Here is a 17,469-nt window from a genome sequence, read left to right as displayed (position 1 = left end):
TCCAGCTCAAGTATTTAATATATTTGATTTAATATTCCTAACTCCTCAAATATTTAACAGTTAACAGGGGTTACCTTGGGGGAGGAGTTAGATTGTAGGGAACATTCACTTGGGGACTTTCTATGCTGTATGTTGTTTTTTTTTTTTTTGAGATGGAGTCTTGCCCTGTCACCCAGGCTGGAGTACAATGGCATGATCTTGGCTCAATGCAACCTCCATCTCCTGGGTTCAAACAATTCTCCTGCCACAGCCTACCAAGTAGCTGGGATTTATAGGCACCTGCCCCCATGCCCAGCTGACTTTTGTATTTTCAGTAGAGACAGGGTTTGACCATGTTGGCCAGGCTGGTCTCGAACTCCTGACCTTGTGATCTGCCCACCTCAGGCTCCCAAAGTGCTGGATTACAGGTGTGAGCCACCATGCCCGGCCTTGCATTTATTTTTAATAATCTTATATTACACTGGTGGTAAGAAAAATGTAACTACCTCTTACTCTTGGCACTTATGTGTATATGCATGAAAGTCTTGTCTTCACATCTAGAATGGAAATTCCTCAAGGGCATAACCAGTTCTACCACTCTCTCTCTGTGATCCCCCATAACACCTAGCACACTAGCACTCCTTAAATCTGCTTCTCCAAACTACATCTGGATGTCAGGTTTACAAATTCAACTTTCTGGCCACCAGAGAATGACTGTGGTGGGCGGTTGGGATGAGATGGGGGTGGGGGTCAGACCAAGGATCATTGCTGTAGGCTCCCCATCACCCTGCTGCTTCTTCCAGGCCCTGTAGGCTATTCCCACTGTATGATTTGTAGTCTGTAGTTAGCAGTCACTATTAGCAGGAAGAGAAGTTCTTATTCAAAGGAGCACCGTGAAAGCAAAAGCAAAGCAGATACCAAAACTTTTATAGAAAAACAAAGTGGCAAACATAATTGTTTGGGGTTTTGTTTTTTGTTTTCTTGAGACAGAGTCTCACTCTGTCACCCTGGCTTGAGTGCAAGTGGCACATTCATGGCTCACTGCAGCCTCAGCCTCCTGGGCTCAAACAATCCTCCCACCTCGGCCTCTATAGTAGTTGGGACTACAGGTGCGTGCCACCACGCCTGAATAATTTTTGTATTTTTTTTGTAGAGACAAAGTTTCATCATGTTGCCCAGGCTGGTCTCAAACTCCTGGGCTCAAGTGATCTGCCTGCTTCAGCCTCCCAAAGTGCTAGGATTACAGGCATGAGGCATCCCAGGCCTGGCCAAACTTAAAGACTGGCATTATCAATGCTCCAGAAAATGTATAAGGCGAAAATAGGAGGGAGGCCTGCTAAAACTGTCCTGGCCACATATGGCAATGGGTCAGCCCTGAAGTTTCCTAGCCCAGATAGAACTGGCACTGTCTCAAAAAGTCTCCCCAGCCTGGCCCCTTCCTCTAAACTCAAGGCAACAGCTTCCAGCTGTGCAGCTTCTGAGAGGCTGAACCTTCCCCTGGAACCCCTCTGCAAAGCTGCCAAGTTTCTGGGCCAGCTCTTCAGGGCAGCCCAAGGAGCCTGGCCAGTTTCTCCAGCGTTTCCCTCCTCTTCCTCCCGCCTGTGGCAGCAGCAGAATTTCCACAGCTCCTCTCACAGCCTAGACAGGCAGCAGGCAGCCACATGGCTCCTGCCTGATTCTTACTGTCCCCAAAAGAGTGGGAAAGGAGTGGTAAAACCTTTCTAGAAAAAGAGAAGAAGGGTCAGGCATGGTGGCTTACGCCTGTAATCCCAGCACTTTGGGAGGCTGAGGCAGGCAGATCACCTGAGGTTGGGAATTTGAGACCAGCCCGACCAACATGGAGAAACCCCATCTCTACTAAAATTACAAAATTAGCTGGGTGTGGTGGTGCAGGCCTGTAATTCCAGCTACTCGGGAGGCTGAGGCAGGAGAATCGCTTGAACCCGGGAGGCGGAGGTTGTGGTGAGCCAAGATCGTGCCATTGCACTCTACCCTGGGCAACAAGGGTGAAACTCCATCTCAAAAAAAGAAAGAAAAAGAGAAGAAAAGAAAGGCGTTGGGGGTAGGGGAGGGAGAGGGAGAGGGAAAGAGAGAGACAGAGAGAGAAAGGAACGAAGGAAGGAAAAGAGAAGGGAAGGAAGGAAGGAAAGAAATTACTTTAAATTTGGTAGGGAGGGCTGGGCACAGTGGCTCACGCCTTAATCCCAGAACTTTGGGAGGTTGAAGTGGGCAGATTGCTTGAGCTCAAGAGTTCAAGACCAGACTTTCCAACGTGGCAAAATCCCATGTCTACTAAAAATACAAAAATTAGCTGAGTGTGGTGGCAGGAGCCTGTAATCTCAGCTACTTGGGAGGCTGAGGCAAGAATCACTTGAATCCAGGAGGAGGAGGTTGCAGTGAGCTGAGACTGTGCCACAGCACTTCAGTCTGGGTGACAGAGTGGGACTCCGTCACAAAAAAAGAAAAATAAATAATTTTAAATTAAAATAAATAAATTTCAGTAGAGTTCAGATAGAGGTTGAAGGAGGGTGGTGACTGGTTAGGAGCACAAAGGTTATTTCAAAGGGTCAGGTGATGCTCCTGCCTCAGTTTCCTGAGTAGCTGGGACTACAGGCATATGTCATTGCACCAGGATTTATATTATCATTTTTGAAAGTTTAAACAAAAAAAGACTGGAGCTGGGTGTGGTGGCTCGTGCCTGTAATCCCAGAACTTTGGGAGGCCAAGGTGGGAGGATAATTTGAGCTCAGGAGTTCAAATTCCTCAGGAGTTCAAGACCAGCCTGGGTAACATAGCGAGATCTCCATCTCTACAAAAAATAAAAGAATTAGCCGGACATGCTGGTGTGCGCCTGTAGTCCTAGCTACTCAGGAGGCTGAGGTGGGAGGATTGCTTGAGTCCAGGAGTTTGAGGTTATAGTGAGCTATGATCATGCCACTGCACTCTAGCCTGGGCAATAGAGCAAGACATGTCTCAAAAAACAAAAACAAATAAATACTAGGAGAGTTCAAGTCCCCAATCATCCCCATGGGATGATTGTAACACAAATAATCAGCCTGGCACTCAAGGCCCTCCATGACCTGTAACTTCTAGAGTTCTAGCTTCTAGAGTTGTTATTGCCTTACCCAAACCCTCCACTCTGCCAGGCAGGTCTATAAAGTTACAGATTGTCAGCCAGGCACGGCGGCTCACGCCTGTAATCCCAGCACTTTGGGAGGCTGAGGCGGACGGATCACTTGAGGTCAGGAGATGGAGATCATCCTGGCTAACACGGTGAAAACCCGTCTCTACTAAAAATAGGCGTGATGGCAGACACCTGTAGTCCCAGTTACTCAGGAGGCTGAGGCAGGAAATGCGTGAACCCAGGAGGCAGAGAGGTTGCAGTGAGCGAGATTGAACCACTGCACTCCAGCCTGGGCGGCAGAGCAAGACTCCGTCTCAAAAAAAAGTTACAGATTGTCCAGAGGATTAGACAAGATGACCGCAGGGGACACGCTCTGGATTAGCTACGAATTACAACAGTAACAGCAACGACAATGATAGACTTTATGATGCCAGGACATAAGTGACAGAGAAAAGACTAGAAGGCATTGTATTGGGCAGTTTTATTTTACTTTATTTTTTAAATAGAATTTTAAAAAAACATATGGAACTCTTCACAAATTTGCATGTCATCCTTGCACAGGGGCCATGCTCATCTCTGTATGGTTCCTATTTTATTTTGTTCCACTTTTAGTACACATGCTGCCGAAGCAAGCACTGGGTAGTTTTAAAAATGAGGAAATCTGAGGCTCTGAGGCTCAGGAATTAGGTGACTTACATGATTTAGTCATGTAAATAGTAAGTTGTCTACCTTGTCCCTATATTATCCTTTTTTTTTTTTTTTTTTTTTTTTTTTTTTTTTTTTTTGAGATAGAGTCTCGCTCTGTCACCCAGGTTGGGGTGCAGTGGTGCGATCTCAGCTCACCGCAACCTCTGCCTCCCAGATTCATGTGATTTTTGTACCTCAGCCTCCCGAGTAGTTGGGATAATAGGCATGAACCACTGTACCCAGTTAGCCTATATTATTCTCTACAGCTGTTAAACAGACAATCATTGAGTGAATGAATAAAAGCTAGCACATTCTCAGCGAATCGAAGAAGCCGTGTGCTTTTCCTCATGAAAATCAACTTTTTTTATTTCTTGAGACAGAGTTTTGCTCTTGTCCCCGCGCTAGAGTGCAATGGCACGATCTCAGCTCACTGCAACCTCCACCTCCCGGGTTCAAGTGATTCTTCTGCCTCAGCCTCCCAAATAGCTGGGATTACAGGCGCCCGCCAACACGCTGGGCTAATTTTTTGTATTTTTAGTAGAGATGGGGTTTCACCATGCTGGGCTTGAACTCCTAACCTCAGGTGATCCACCTGCCTGGGCCTCCCAAAGTGCTGGAATTACAGGAGTAAGGCACCGCACCAGGCCGAAAATCAACTTCTTAAAAAATAATCAAACACCTCCACTTTCAAAACTAATCACTAAAGAATTTTTTTCTGAGAATCCGAGAGCTTTACAAACATTAAAGAACCAAAACTCCTCTGAAAACAGCAAACACCAAGAAAAGCCTTCTACTAGAAGGGATGTTGGCAATATCTCAAGGGTGAGAGGGGGAGGCTGTAAGGAAACGCTGGTGCTAAAGGGAAGGACTGCTGTTTCAGGAGCCTGACCTTGAGCTTATTTACCATGGCCTCATTCTCCCTCTCCAGAGGATAGTGGCTGATTAATGAGGCAGTGTTGGTAAGCCTGAGGCTTCCTGGGGAGAAAAGCAGACGGCAAATCAAAACCCAGAGAGGATTCATTATAACATCCAACAGGCCCACTCAATTTTTCTCTTCCAAGAAGGCCTTTCTACAAAACAGTTAAGAACCTCTCCACCCTGTTTCACTGTCACAGAGGAGTAAAACGGCTCTGTCCCTACAGGCAACATATGAACGTATCTAGCACGTTTGCTCACAAACACAGAATTAATTATAAGAAATGCGAAAGAACCTGAAACGGAGGGGGAATACTCTTACTGCAGACAGCCTCCATGATGGTAGAAAACACACCAGATCTGGTGTTGAAAGCCCCTGGAGGGGGGATGGGTCACTTACTAGCGATGTGGCTTAATGCAAGTCACAGAGGCAAATTACTGAGACCCAAGCTAGGGTCAGATCAGCTCTAAAGTACCTTTTCAGGGCCAGGCACAGTTGCTCATGCTTGTAATCCCAGCATTTTTGGAGGCCAAGATGGGAGGATCACTTGAGCCAAGGAATTTGAGACCAGTGTGGGCAACATAGTGAGACCCTGTCTCAAAAAAATATATATATATATATATTTGTGTGTGTGTAAATATATATGTGTGTGTGTGCGTGTATATATACATATATTTGCCTATCCATCTATCTATCTATAGATACATAGATAAGTAAATATATATCAAAAAATGAAAATCGGCTGGGCATGGTGGTGCATGTCTGTAGTACTGGCAACTTGGGAGGTTAAGGTGGGAGGATCACTTGAGCCTAGGAGTTTGAGGTTACAGTGGGCTATGATCATGCCACTGCACTCTAGCCTGGGCAACAGAGTGAGACCCTGTCTCTAAAATAAATAAATAAATAAAGTACCTTTCCACTTCCAAAAATTCCCATGATTCTTTCCACAGGATACCACTCTCAACAACAAATCTTGTAGTAGAACTCATCTCCTCAGAATCTGGTCAAAACATCACTAGTTAGGGTGTTCTTTCCAAAAAATAGCAAATCTCCTAGAAACAGGCACATTGTGTGTTACCCTATTAGGACCCATCCCCAAAGCAAGGCACATATGGGTGCTTCATTAATACTCTGTTGAAAGGAGGTCCTTGGAAACTGGTAGTACCAACTTAGCATGGCATACAATGAAAGGTGACTGGAGCCACACTTGAGGAACTACAAGGTAGCTTTTCATAAATAAAAGCCACAAAATGCAATTTATAACTACATCTGTCTAAACAGCCTAAAGAAAAGTAGCTTTCTATACCTAGGTCTTCACCCCTTCTCCTCCCCACTGCTCTACTTTATCATCCCTGTCCTACACAGCACTGAGACCCCTGTCTTTCTGTCCAGGTCCACTTTTCCTTTTTCCATACCAGAATGCCTTTAATCACTGATAGAAATGAACAAACACGAATATGAGTTCTAAACAGGAAGATAGATTGCCTCAAGAACCAAACTTGTCAATATGTTACTAATAAGTGAAATAAGAGGGAATGGTGCCTAACATGGGCAGATAAAATAAAACCCTAAAATACCTATTGTGCTAGGGATTTGAACACACTTCAGGATTTTTAAGGAAGGTTGTGTCTCACATCTCAATTAATCTTCCCAAAAGAACCCTAAGAGGCAAGGTTTATTCCAATTTTATAAATTAGGATCCTAAGGCTCAGTAAGAAGAAAATACCTGCCTCAAGGTCGACTGGTAAGGCTGCAGAGCAAGAACTCAAAGAGACGTCTTCTAAATCCAGTGTTCTCTCCAGCACATCTCCGCTACATCCTCTATCTTTCTCATCAGTATAGGTCTTTATGTATACAAAGCATTTCTGCATTCATTGTTCATACTGCTTCTGCCACGGCTCATGAAAAGGGCAATACAGGTATCTAAATGGCACCAGATCTATATCCACCTTTTTTTTTTTTTTTTTTTGAGACAGGGTCTTGCTCCGTCACCAGGCTGGAGTGCAGTGGCACAATCATAGCTCGCTGCAACCTCAAACTTCTGGGCTCAAGTGATCCTCCCACCTCAGCCTTATAAGTAGCTGCTGCTACAACAGGCATGCGCCACCATGCCTGGCTATTTTTAATTTTTAGTAGCAATGAAGTCTCACTGTTGCCTCGGCTGGTCTCGAACACCTGGGCTCAAGGGATCCACCTGCATTGACCTCCCAAAGTGTTAGAATTAAAAGGTGTGAGCCACCGTGCAGGCCTATCCACACTTTTAAAGGTGCTAATAAATAACCTGATCACCATTACAGAAAATAAATCCTATGTATCTGGAATCACTGAGAAGTACAAAATTTCACACAAGCAATTTTCCTACTAACTGAAATTTATCCCTTTTAAGGCGAAGTTCTTTCTTTATATCAAAACATATTCTCCAAAATATGTAAGATATATTACTCTTAGAATTAATGAAATTTAATCAGGAATATTCGACTATAAACATGATATAAACATCCTTCATACTGTGCTAGGAATTCAAAGATTTTTTTTTTTTTTGAGACAGGGTCTCACTCTGTTGCCCAGGCTGGTGTAGAGTGGTACAATCTTAGCTCACTGCAACCTCCGCCTCTCAGGCTCAAGTGATCCTCCCGACCTCAGCCTCCCAAGTAGCTGGGGCTACAGGCATGCGGGACCATGCCTGGCTACTTTTGTACTTTTTGTAGAGATGGGGTTTTGCCATGTTGCCCAAGCTGGTCTCAATCTCTAGAGCTCAAGCGATCAGCCCACCTTAGCCTCCCAAAGTGCTGGAATTACAGGTGTGAGCCACTGTGCCTGGCCCAAGGGCAAATCTTTAAACTTGAGTTTATAATCTTGTAGAGGAAGAGACACATCTGTAACCAAAATATGAGGCCAAAGAACATGGGCTTGGGGTGTGCTGAAAGGAAGGTAAGATAACACAAGCAAGGCTAGTGGGGGCCAACAACCCAGGGTGACTTACTGAAGAGAAGTGGGAGACGCTGAAGAGTCCTGGGCAGGAGAATGGTATACTACTTGTGCTTTTTGAAAAGATGACTCTAGCGCAACAGTGAGGCCAGAGGCAGAAAATGGACGTAGGTGGCAGCTGTAGAGGCAGACAGAAAACTGCACTGCCAGGGCAGGGGCAGTAGGAACTAAAACAGGTGGATCTGAAAGGCATTACAGAGGTAGAGACAATGCTCTTAGCATATAGGGGTGTGGGAAAGGCGGGGAGCTAAAGAAAACACTAAGATTCTTGCTTTCATGGAAAGACTTTAGAATGGGAAAATAAGAGAAGGTACTGATTTAAAGGAGCTGTGAGGGACTAACTCAGGATGGGATGGAATGATGGGGAATGCTTTACATAGGAAGTGACATTTAAGCTAAATACTTAAAATATGAGCAGGATAAGTAGAGCTTCACCAAAAAGTAAAAAAGGAATATTCTAGGCAGAGAAAACAGCATGTGCAAAGACAGAGCATATTGCAGTTGAGCAATGGCATGCAGTTTTAGGGAGATGCATCAGATGATAAGAAGGGTAATAAGTAAGGCCAGGTGCAGTGGCTCACGCCTGTAATCCCAGCACTTTGGGAGGCCAAGGCGGGTGGATCATGAGGTCAGGAGATTGAGACCAACCTGGCCAACATGGTGAAACCCTGTCTCTACTAAAAATACAAAAACTAGCTGGGTGTGGTTGCGCGCCTGTAATTCCAGCTACTCAGGAGGCTGAGGCAGGAGAATCATTTGAACCTAGGAGGTGGAGACTGCAGTGAGCCGAGATCATGCCACTGCACTCCAGCCTGGTGACACAGCAAGACTCTGTCCCAAAAAAAAAAAAAAAAAAAAAGAACGGTAAGTAATACTAAATTGTGAGGCACTTGCCTCATGCTAAGAAATTGTAGGTGATGAGAAGACAATCAAGGTTTCTAAAGGAAGAACGTAAAGAGGAACAGCATGATCAGGGCTATGTTTCAGAAGGGAAACTGTATGAAGTACAGACTGGAATGGTAAGACACAAGAGGAAAGCAATAGAGCATAATGGCTAAGATTATGAGATCTGAACCTAAAGACAACCTAATACAAATTCTGGGTTTATAGCTTAATAGCTCTGCAACCTTGGGCAAGTTATTTACTCTCTCTGTGCCCTCATTTTCCCCAGCTGTAAAATGGGAATAATAATAGTACTTTATCAGGCACATGCCACCACGCCTGGCTATTTTTCTTTTATTTTTGTAGAGACAGGATCTTGCTATGTTGTCCAAGCTGATCTCGAACTCCTGAACTAAAGTGAAGCTACCACCTTGGCCTCCCAGAGCACTGGGATAACAGGTATGAGCCACTGTGCCCAGCCCATAGTTTCTAATTACACCTTTTTGTATTTTATTAGTTTATCTTTCTCTCACTGCCTTAAGTTCCATGAAATCACAAACTGTGTGCTCACCACTGAATTCTTAGAAATCAGTACAATGGCTGGCACAGCATGAGTGTCTTGATAAGTACTTCTCGAATAAATGAAAGATTCCAAACCATATATTTTAAATTAACTCTATTTAAAATGTAACCTTTATATAGAACCCCAGGACACACAGAAGAAGACAGTTTGAAGTAAGGGATATTTGGAGACTTGTTCCCTCTGCTTCTCCCTGGTTCTTGAGTCAGTTCTATCGTTCCGTAAAGCTTTACAGAATGCAGTGCAAAAACCATTGTTTCTTACAAACAAGTAATGTATGTCTGAAGTAAGGCAATGACCATAAAGACGCAACAGTAGCTTTGAAAACTATTTATGATAGGCCCTGACAACCAATTACAGTAGGCCCTCTGTATCCATGGGTTCCGCATCTGTGGATTTAACCAACCTGAGACCAAAAACATTTTGGAGAAAAAAAAAGCATCTGTACTGAAGATGTATAAACTTTATTTTCTTGTCATTATTTTAAACAATACAATGTAACAACTATTTACATATTATTTACATTGCATTATATAAGTAACCCAGAGATGATTTAAACTATACGAAGGATGTGTGTAGGTTACATGCAAATATTATACCATTTTATGTAAGAGACCTGAGCATCCAAGGATTTTGGCATCTGTGGGAAGTCCTGGAACCAATACTCCACAGATACTGAGGGACAACTGTATAAATGAAGAATGAGAAAAGGAAAATTCTTGAAGCACCTCTAAATTTCATAGCTTGAGTGAAAAATAAATGAACACGTGTGCCAAAAAGCAAGATAAGAATGTAAGAGTGGCTGGGCATGGTGGCTCACGTTTGAAATCCCAGCACTTTGGGAGGTCGAGGCAGGTGGATCACTTGAGGCCAGGAATTCGAGACCAGCCTGGCCAACATGGTGAAACCCCATCTCCACTAAAAATACAAAAAAATTAGCCGGGCATGGTGGCAGGCACCTGCAATCCCAGCTACTTGAGAGGCTGAGGCAGAAGAATCGCTCAAACCCAGGAGACAAAGGTTGCAGTTAACTGAGATCACACGATTGCAATCCAGCCTGGGAAACAAGAGCAAAACTCCATCTCAACAAAAAAAAAAAAAAAAAAGAAAAAAAGTAAGAGTAACAATAACAATCTCCATTCATCTGAGCATAGTATCACCCCTATCAAGCAAATACTAATACCCTCGACTTATAGAATAAATCTTTCACAATGTTAAGCAACCTGTCATGATCTTTATTAAAAAAGATCATGAGGCTAATAAGTAGCAGAATTAAGATTCAAACCCAAGTCTGTCCCACTCCAAGTCCAAAATCTAAACAGTCTTGCTATATTGGCAAGCAGTTTGAGGGTTAGGTCTTAGATGTGAGATATCTAATGGATGAACAGTTAGAAATAACCAGTAACTAATGAAAAATATGATTTGGGGTTAGAGATATGGATTTAGGTTCCATTTGGAACAGTGAATAAATTCAGAAGAGTGTCTATCAGAGGATCATACTTGCTTATAAGGCCTGTAAATGGGTGATGTACTCATTTGCGATTGAAGTTTGTTGATTTACCAAGGTCTCTGCCTTGAACAGATCTAGTGTGCCTCAGCATTAAGAGAGGAAGTAAAAAAAACTTCAGGAGAAATTTCAGATCTCTGGGGATTTCTGTTAGGACCTTTATATTATTTTTGTTTTGGGAGAATTTAACAGAAAGCCAGTGACACCAACGTCAACAAAAAAAATGAGACAGCAAAGGTGATAAAAAGAATACATTTGGGGATCATCATTTTCTCTCCTGCTTGAGATTCCACCGCTCTCAACAAAAATGACTATTATTTGTGTATGGCTCTTTACAACTAACAAAGTGTTTCCCGTTTACAAGATATTTCCTGTTTACCAATAATGTCACATGAACCTCACAACAGCTCTTTAAGGTGAGGGCATTATTATTTTCACTTTACCAAAGAGGAATGAAGTCCAGAAAAGTTAAGTTTACCTTGCCTAAGGTCATACAGCTAAAAAGCAACCGGGCCACGATGTAACCATGGTCTTCTGGCTCCTAATCTGGGGCTCTTTCCAGAAGACTCACCTGAGATAACATGAGCCACTCACTTATGAACCAAGAGTCATCATCCCTATGTATACTTTCACTGCATTTAAAAATAAAACAGTAGGGGGATAGTGACTGGGAAGGGGCGAATGATATGCTGGTAATGTTCTGTTTCTTGATGTAGGTGCTAGTAACACAGGTGTGTTCACCTTGTGGAAAGTCCTTGAGCTGTAAACTTTATGTACTTTTCTGTATATATGTCATACTGTAATTATTACATAACAGGCAAGCCAGGTACAGAGGCTTGCACTTGTAATCATGACGACTCAGGAGGCTGAGATGGGAGGATCACTTGAGCCAGGAGTTCAAGACCAGCTTGCGTGACAAAGCGAGACCCCATCTCTCAAAAAAAAAAAAAAAGAAAAGGAAAGGAAAAAAAAAGAAAAAAATTGGTTGGGCACGGTGGCTTACACCTGTAATCTTAGCACTTTGAGAGGCCGAGGCAGACAGATCACCTGAGGCCAGGAGTTCAAGACCAGCCTGGTCAACACAGTAAAACCTCATCACTACTAAAAATACACACACACACACACACACACACAATTAGCCAGGTGTGGCGGTACACGCCTATAATCCCAGCAACTCAATCGCTTGACACAAGCACAAGAATCGCTTGAACCTGGAAGGTGGAGGCTGCAGTGAGCTGAGATCATACCACTTCACTCCAGCCTGGGTGACACAGCGAGACTCTGTCTCAAGAAAAACAACAACAAATTAAAAAAAAATTAGCCAGGTATGGTGGCATGCCTGAAGTCTCAGCTACTCAGGAGGCTAACGCAGGAGGATCACTTGAGCTCAGGAGTTTGAGGCTTCAGTGAGCTACGATTGTGCCACTGTACCCCAGCCTGGGTGACACAACAAGATCCCATCTCTTTTTTTTTTTTTTCTTTTGAGATGGAGTTTTACTCTTGTTGCCCAGGCTAGAGTGCAGTGGCGCGATCTTGGCTCATTGCAACCTCTGCCTTCCAGTTTCAAGTGATTCTCCTGCCTCAGCCTGCCGAGTAGCTGGGATTCCAGGTGTCCACCACCACACCCAGCTAATTTTGCATTTTTAGTAGAGACAGGGTTTCACCATGTTGGCCAGGCTGGTCTTGAACTCCTGACCTTGTGATCCACCTGCCTCGGCCTCCCAAAGTGCTGGGATTACTGGCATGAGCCATCGCGCCTAGGCAATATCCCATGTCTTTAAAAAAAAAAAAAAAAAAAAAAAAGGCAAGCAAAACAAAATCAAAACTGAGGAACACTAAGTTGAATGTGTCACATTTGTTACTCGATTTCTCAAATAGTAGCTACATATAGGACATCTACCAGTTATAAAAAGATGCACAAAATTCCTGCACACTCAAACAATATATCCACCCAATTGTCCCAATCCAGAATGTCTTAGTGATGTGAATGAATCTGACAGGACTGGAAGTAACAGAAGCCCAGGAAAGGACAAAGATTTTTGTTATGAAAACAAAAATGGCATTGAAAATGGAACTATCCTACATCATCAATGCTGAGATATCTCAATTTCAGAGATAACAAAAATGTGGGAAAAAAAATGGCCAGTGACAATTGAAAGACACTACCAATTGTAAAATACATCCCAATTTCAGTGTTAAAATATTAAAAAAGCAAAAAAACAAAAAAAGCATTTTAAAACAAAGGAAATATAATATTCTAATCTCAAAAGGTAGCTCAATTGTGGGATAACAGATTTGTGAAGCACATCTCCTTGTACAAGCTCTTTGTTTTAGAGATAAGGACACTAAAGCCTTCAAGTTATTAAATAACCTTACTAAATTAAAGCTCACACATCAGAAAGTTGGTAACTACAACTAGAAAGCTGGTTCGCCAGGATGGTCTCGATCTCCCGACCTCGTGATCCGCCCGTCTCGGCCTCCCAAAGTGCTGGGATTACAGGCTTGAGCCACCGCGCCCGGCCCGACTTTTATATTTCTTTACTTCATTAACTCACTAAAAAATAATAAAAGTTAACCTTTAAAAATCATTTAATTGATTTTTGGGTGCGGTGGCTCATATCTATAATCCCACCACTTTGGGAGGCTGAGGCAGGTGGATCCCTTGAGGTCAGGAGTTCCAGACCAGCCTGGCCAACATGGTGAAACCCCATCTCTACTAAAAATACAAAAATCAGTCGGGCACGGTGGCAGGTGCCTGTATTCCCAGCTACTTGGGAGGCTGAGGCATGAGAATTGCTTGAACCCAGGAGGTGGAGGTTGCAGTGAGCCAAGATCGCAACACTGCACTCCAGCCTGGGGAATAGAGCGAGACTCAGTTTCAAAAAAAAAAAAAAAAAAAATTGCGCTGGGCGTGGTGGCTCATGCCTGTAATCCCCGCACTTTGGGAGGCTTAGGCAGGTGGATCGCCTGAGGTCAGCAGTTCAAGACCAGCCTGGCCAACACAGTGAAATCCCGTCTCTATTAAAAATACAAAAAAATAAAAAATAAAAAAAAGCTAGGCGTGGTGGCAGGTGCCTGTAATCCCAGCTACTAGGGAGGCTAAGGCAGAAGAATCGCTTGAACCTGGGAGGCGGAGGTTGCAGTGAGCCAAGATTGCGCCACTGCATTCCAGCCTGGGCAACAAGAACAAAACTCCGTCTCAAAAAAAATAATTAATTAATTAATTAAGATGAAACGATGTTTAGAAAACTTCGTTTCTTGCTTACACAAGTTTGCTCTCCTTGTTCTTCAAAACCAGTGAAGCAATACAAAGTTAGATAAAAGATAAAATTAGTAATCTCCCAGCCCCTTTCCATTCCTCTCCAAGGCCTCCTACAAGATGAGAAATGGTTACATATTTTTGTGCCCCCAAAAAACATAAATACAAATATATTGGAAAGGGTTTTGTTGCTCTGTTTTTAGAAAACTAGGTTTAAACTTCACACATTGCTCTGCAACGTATCTCATCTAACAATTTATCAACATCTCCCCCCAAGCGTCAATAACTAAAATCCTAACTCATACTTTTAAAAAGCTACATAGAAGTCCATATAAGGAATAACGTGTTCACATATTTTTCTATTGAGGGAATGGCTATTTTCAATGTTACCATTTCAAACAATGCTGTAATGAGTATCCTTGATATATTTCAAGTGAAAGAAAAAAACTATTTCTACACACATACTTTCCTTGTTGTCCCAATGTTTTGATTACTCCTGGTCTTATCATCATCCCTACCTCCCTTGCTCAGAGAATCATCCTCAGGGTTCAGTGTGATGACAGAGAGCGAAGTAATTTGGAGAATGTTAAGATAAGACACGTGATAGTGATTGTTGGTAAACTGAAAATGGCCTGTCTTGGCTGCCTCTCCCAGTCACTTGCACATGCTATCCCCCTCCTCTCCTTACATGTGCTCCCTGTTCTGGTCCCAGCAGCTGCTTCCAACTCAATTGATGTGAAAAGAGTTGCCTACTTTGTCATACTCCTAACCCTGGCAAGTGCAGACAGGCCCAGGAGCTCTCCAAACAATTGGGAAGGAGAAAAAATACATTATCACTGTGAAATAATATAATACAGAGGTATCTAGAGTAAAATGTAAAACTCTCTCTTCATTAAGCCTCAATCCACATTTGCCAGTGGCACTCCCCAGCTCACAAGTGACCACTGTTAGAAGTCTGTTGTACAGGCCGGGCGCGGTGGCTCAAGCCTGTAATCCCAGCACTTTGGGAGGCCGAGACGGGTGGATCACGAGGTCAGGAGATCGAGACCATCCTGGCTAACACGGTGAAACCCTGTCTCTACTAAGAAATACAAAAAACTAGCCGGGCGAGGTGGCGGGCGCCTGTAGCCCCAGCTACTCGGGAGGCTGAGGCCGGAGAATGGCGTGAACCCGGGAAGCGGAGCTTGCAGTGAGCTGAGATCCGGCCACTGCACTCTAGCCTGGGCTACAGAGCCAGACTCCGTCTCAAAAAAATAAATAAATAAATAAATAAATAAAAAAAGAAGTCTGTTGTACAATCTTTCGGATTTTTCCTAAGCATGTACACCTACAGGTATATAGTCACATACAGGTATGTATGTTTGGTCCACATACCTGTAATCATACCATATGTTCTGCAACTTGCCCTTTTCACGTAAAAATTTCTTTGATATGTTTCCATACCAGCACATAATAGATTCCTCACATTTTTAAATAATTTTTTTTGAGACACAGTCTCACTCTGTCACCCAGGCTGGAGTGCAGTGGTGCCATCATGGCTCACTGCAACCTCGACCACCTGGGCTCAGGTGATCCTCCCACCTCAGCCTCCCGGTAGCTGGGATTACAGGTGTGCACCACCATACCCAGCTAATTTTTTTGTAGAGATGGGGTTTCACCATGTTGCCCAAACTGCTCTCAAACTCCTAGGCTCAAACAATCCACCCACCTTGCCCTCCCAAAGTGCTGGGATTACAGGTGTGAGCCATCGTGGCTGGCAATTCCTTACACTTTTAAAAGCTTAAAAAAATCCTATGGTAAGAATGTGCCACAACTTTTTTTTCCCATTTTGCTACATCTGGACATTTAAGTTGTTCACAGTGTTTTGCCATGTCAAAGAATGCTGCATTGATAACACTGGCAGCACATCTCTAATTTTACATACAAGCTAATATTTCTCTAGAATATATACCAATAATTAGAACTGATGGGTTGAAAAGCTTGTGTATTTTAAATGTTAACAGACATTCCCAAATTACCATCTAAAACTGTGTACTAGTTTATAGTATCACCAACAGAGGATAAAAATTCCCATCTACACCCTTCTACCAACATATTTTATCAATATATAAGATAGAACATATTATTGTTTTAATTTATATCTTATTTCCAGAAAAGTTAAACATCTCCTCACATGTGCAACTGTTCATTCTTATTTCTTACGAAAGGTATTACCATTTTGATTTTAAACATGAGGGTTCAGAGATGCTAGAGTGACACAACCAGTAAGTAGCAGACATCAAAGCTTTTTTTTTTTTTTTTAACAATTTCCCATCAAAACCAGGCCTCTTTTTGTCAAGTGTACTTCCCCCTACCAGCAGCCAGCAAACTATAGCCTGTAAGTTAGTAGCCCATATTTTGTAAATCAGGTTTTACTAAAACATAGCCACGCCCATTCATTTAAGTATTGTCTACGGCTGCTTTTGTTCTCCAATGGCAGAGGTGAGTAGTTACAACCATATGGTCTGCAAAGCCTAAAATATTTCTACTGGGGTCTAAACAGAAACAATAACTTGGCCGGGCACAGCGACTCACACCTGTAATCCCAGTACCTTGGGAGGCTGAAGTGGGTGGACTGCTTGAGCCAAGGAGTTCGAGACCAGCCTGGGCAACATGGCAAGATTCCATCTCTACAAAAATTACAAAAACAGCCAGCTGGGGTGGCACACACCTATAGTCCCAGATACTCGGGAGGCTGAGGTGGGAGGACTGCTTGAGTCTGGGAGGCCAAGGCTGTGGTGAACCGTCATTGCACCACCACATTCCAGCCTGGGAGACAGAGTGAGACTTCATGTCAAAAAAACAAAACACACACACACAAAAAACAAGAAAACTAAAGAAAAGTTCAAGTCTGGGCACAGTGGCGAAGGCCTGCAATCCCAGTACTTTGGGAGGCCAAGCGAGTCCCCATCTCTACAAAAAATAAAAAAAATTAGGCCAGGCACGGTAGCCCACACCTGTAATCCCAGCATTTTGGGAGGCCGAGGTGGGCGGATCACAAGGTTAGGAGAATCGAGACCATCCTGGCCAACATGGTGAAACCCCATCTCTACTAAAATTACAAAAACTAGCTGGCTGTGGTGGCATGTACCTGTAAACCCAGCTACTCAGGAGGCTGAGGCAGGAGAATCACTGGAACCAGGGAGTTGGAGGCTGCAGTGAGCCGAGATCGTGCCACTGCACTCCAGCCTGGCAACACTGCAAGACTCTGTCTAAAAAAATTTAAAAATTAAAAATTAGCCAGGCACAGGGGTGTGTGCCTGTAGTTCCAGCTACCTGGGAGGCTGAGGCAGGAGAACCAAGCAGTTCCAGGTTGCAGTGAGCTATGATTGCACCACTGCACTCCAGAATCTGGGTGAGAGAGCAAGACCCTGTCCCAAAACAAAAAAAGAAAAGCTTCTCAGTGGGGATTAGTGATGGTCTAATTGGCCACAGCCAGAGCATGGCTATGTTACAGTGTGTGGTTCATTTTCTAATAAATTTATATGCAGTATAGGTCTGGTATATA

The 17,469-nt window shown here is 43.3% G+C and overlaps 1 protein-coding gene and 1 pseudogene across 4 annotated transcripts in view; both read right to left on the bottom strand.

Moving 5' to 3' along the window:
* NUMA1 (nuclear mitotic apparatus protein 1) overlaps positions 1-17,469 on the bottom strand; it is an 80,729-nt gene that overhangs the window by 43,176 nt on the left and 20,084 nt on the right. The window lies entirely within an intron of this gene.
* Positions 3,620-3,719, bottom strand: LOC116269842 (annotated as a pseudogene).

The sequence above is a fragment of the Papio anubis genome, chromosome 12 (assembly GCF_008728515.1).
Source record: "Papio anubis isolate 15944 chromosome 12, Panubis1.0, whole genome shotgun sequence".
Lineage (NCBI taxonomy): Eukaryota > Metazoa > Chordata > Mammalia > Primates > Cercopithecidae > Papio > Papio anubis.
The sequence above is the reverse complement of the archived record's forward strand: the minus strand, read 5'-3'. Positions and strand labels throughout refer to the sequence as shown.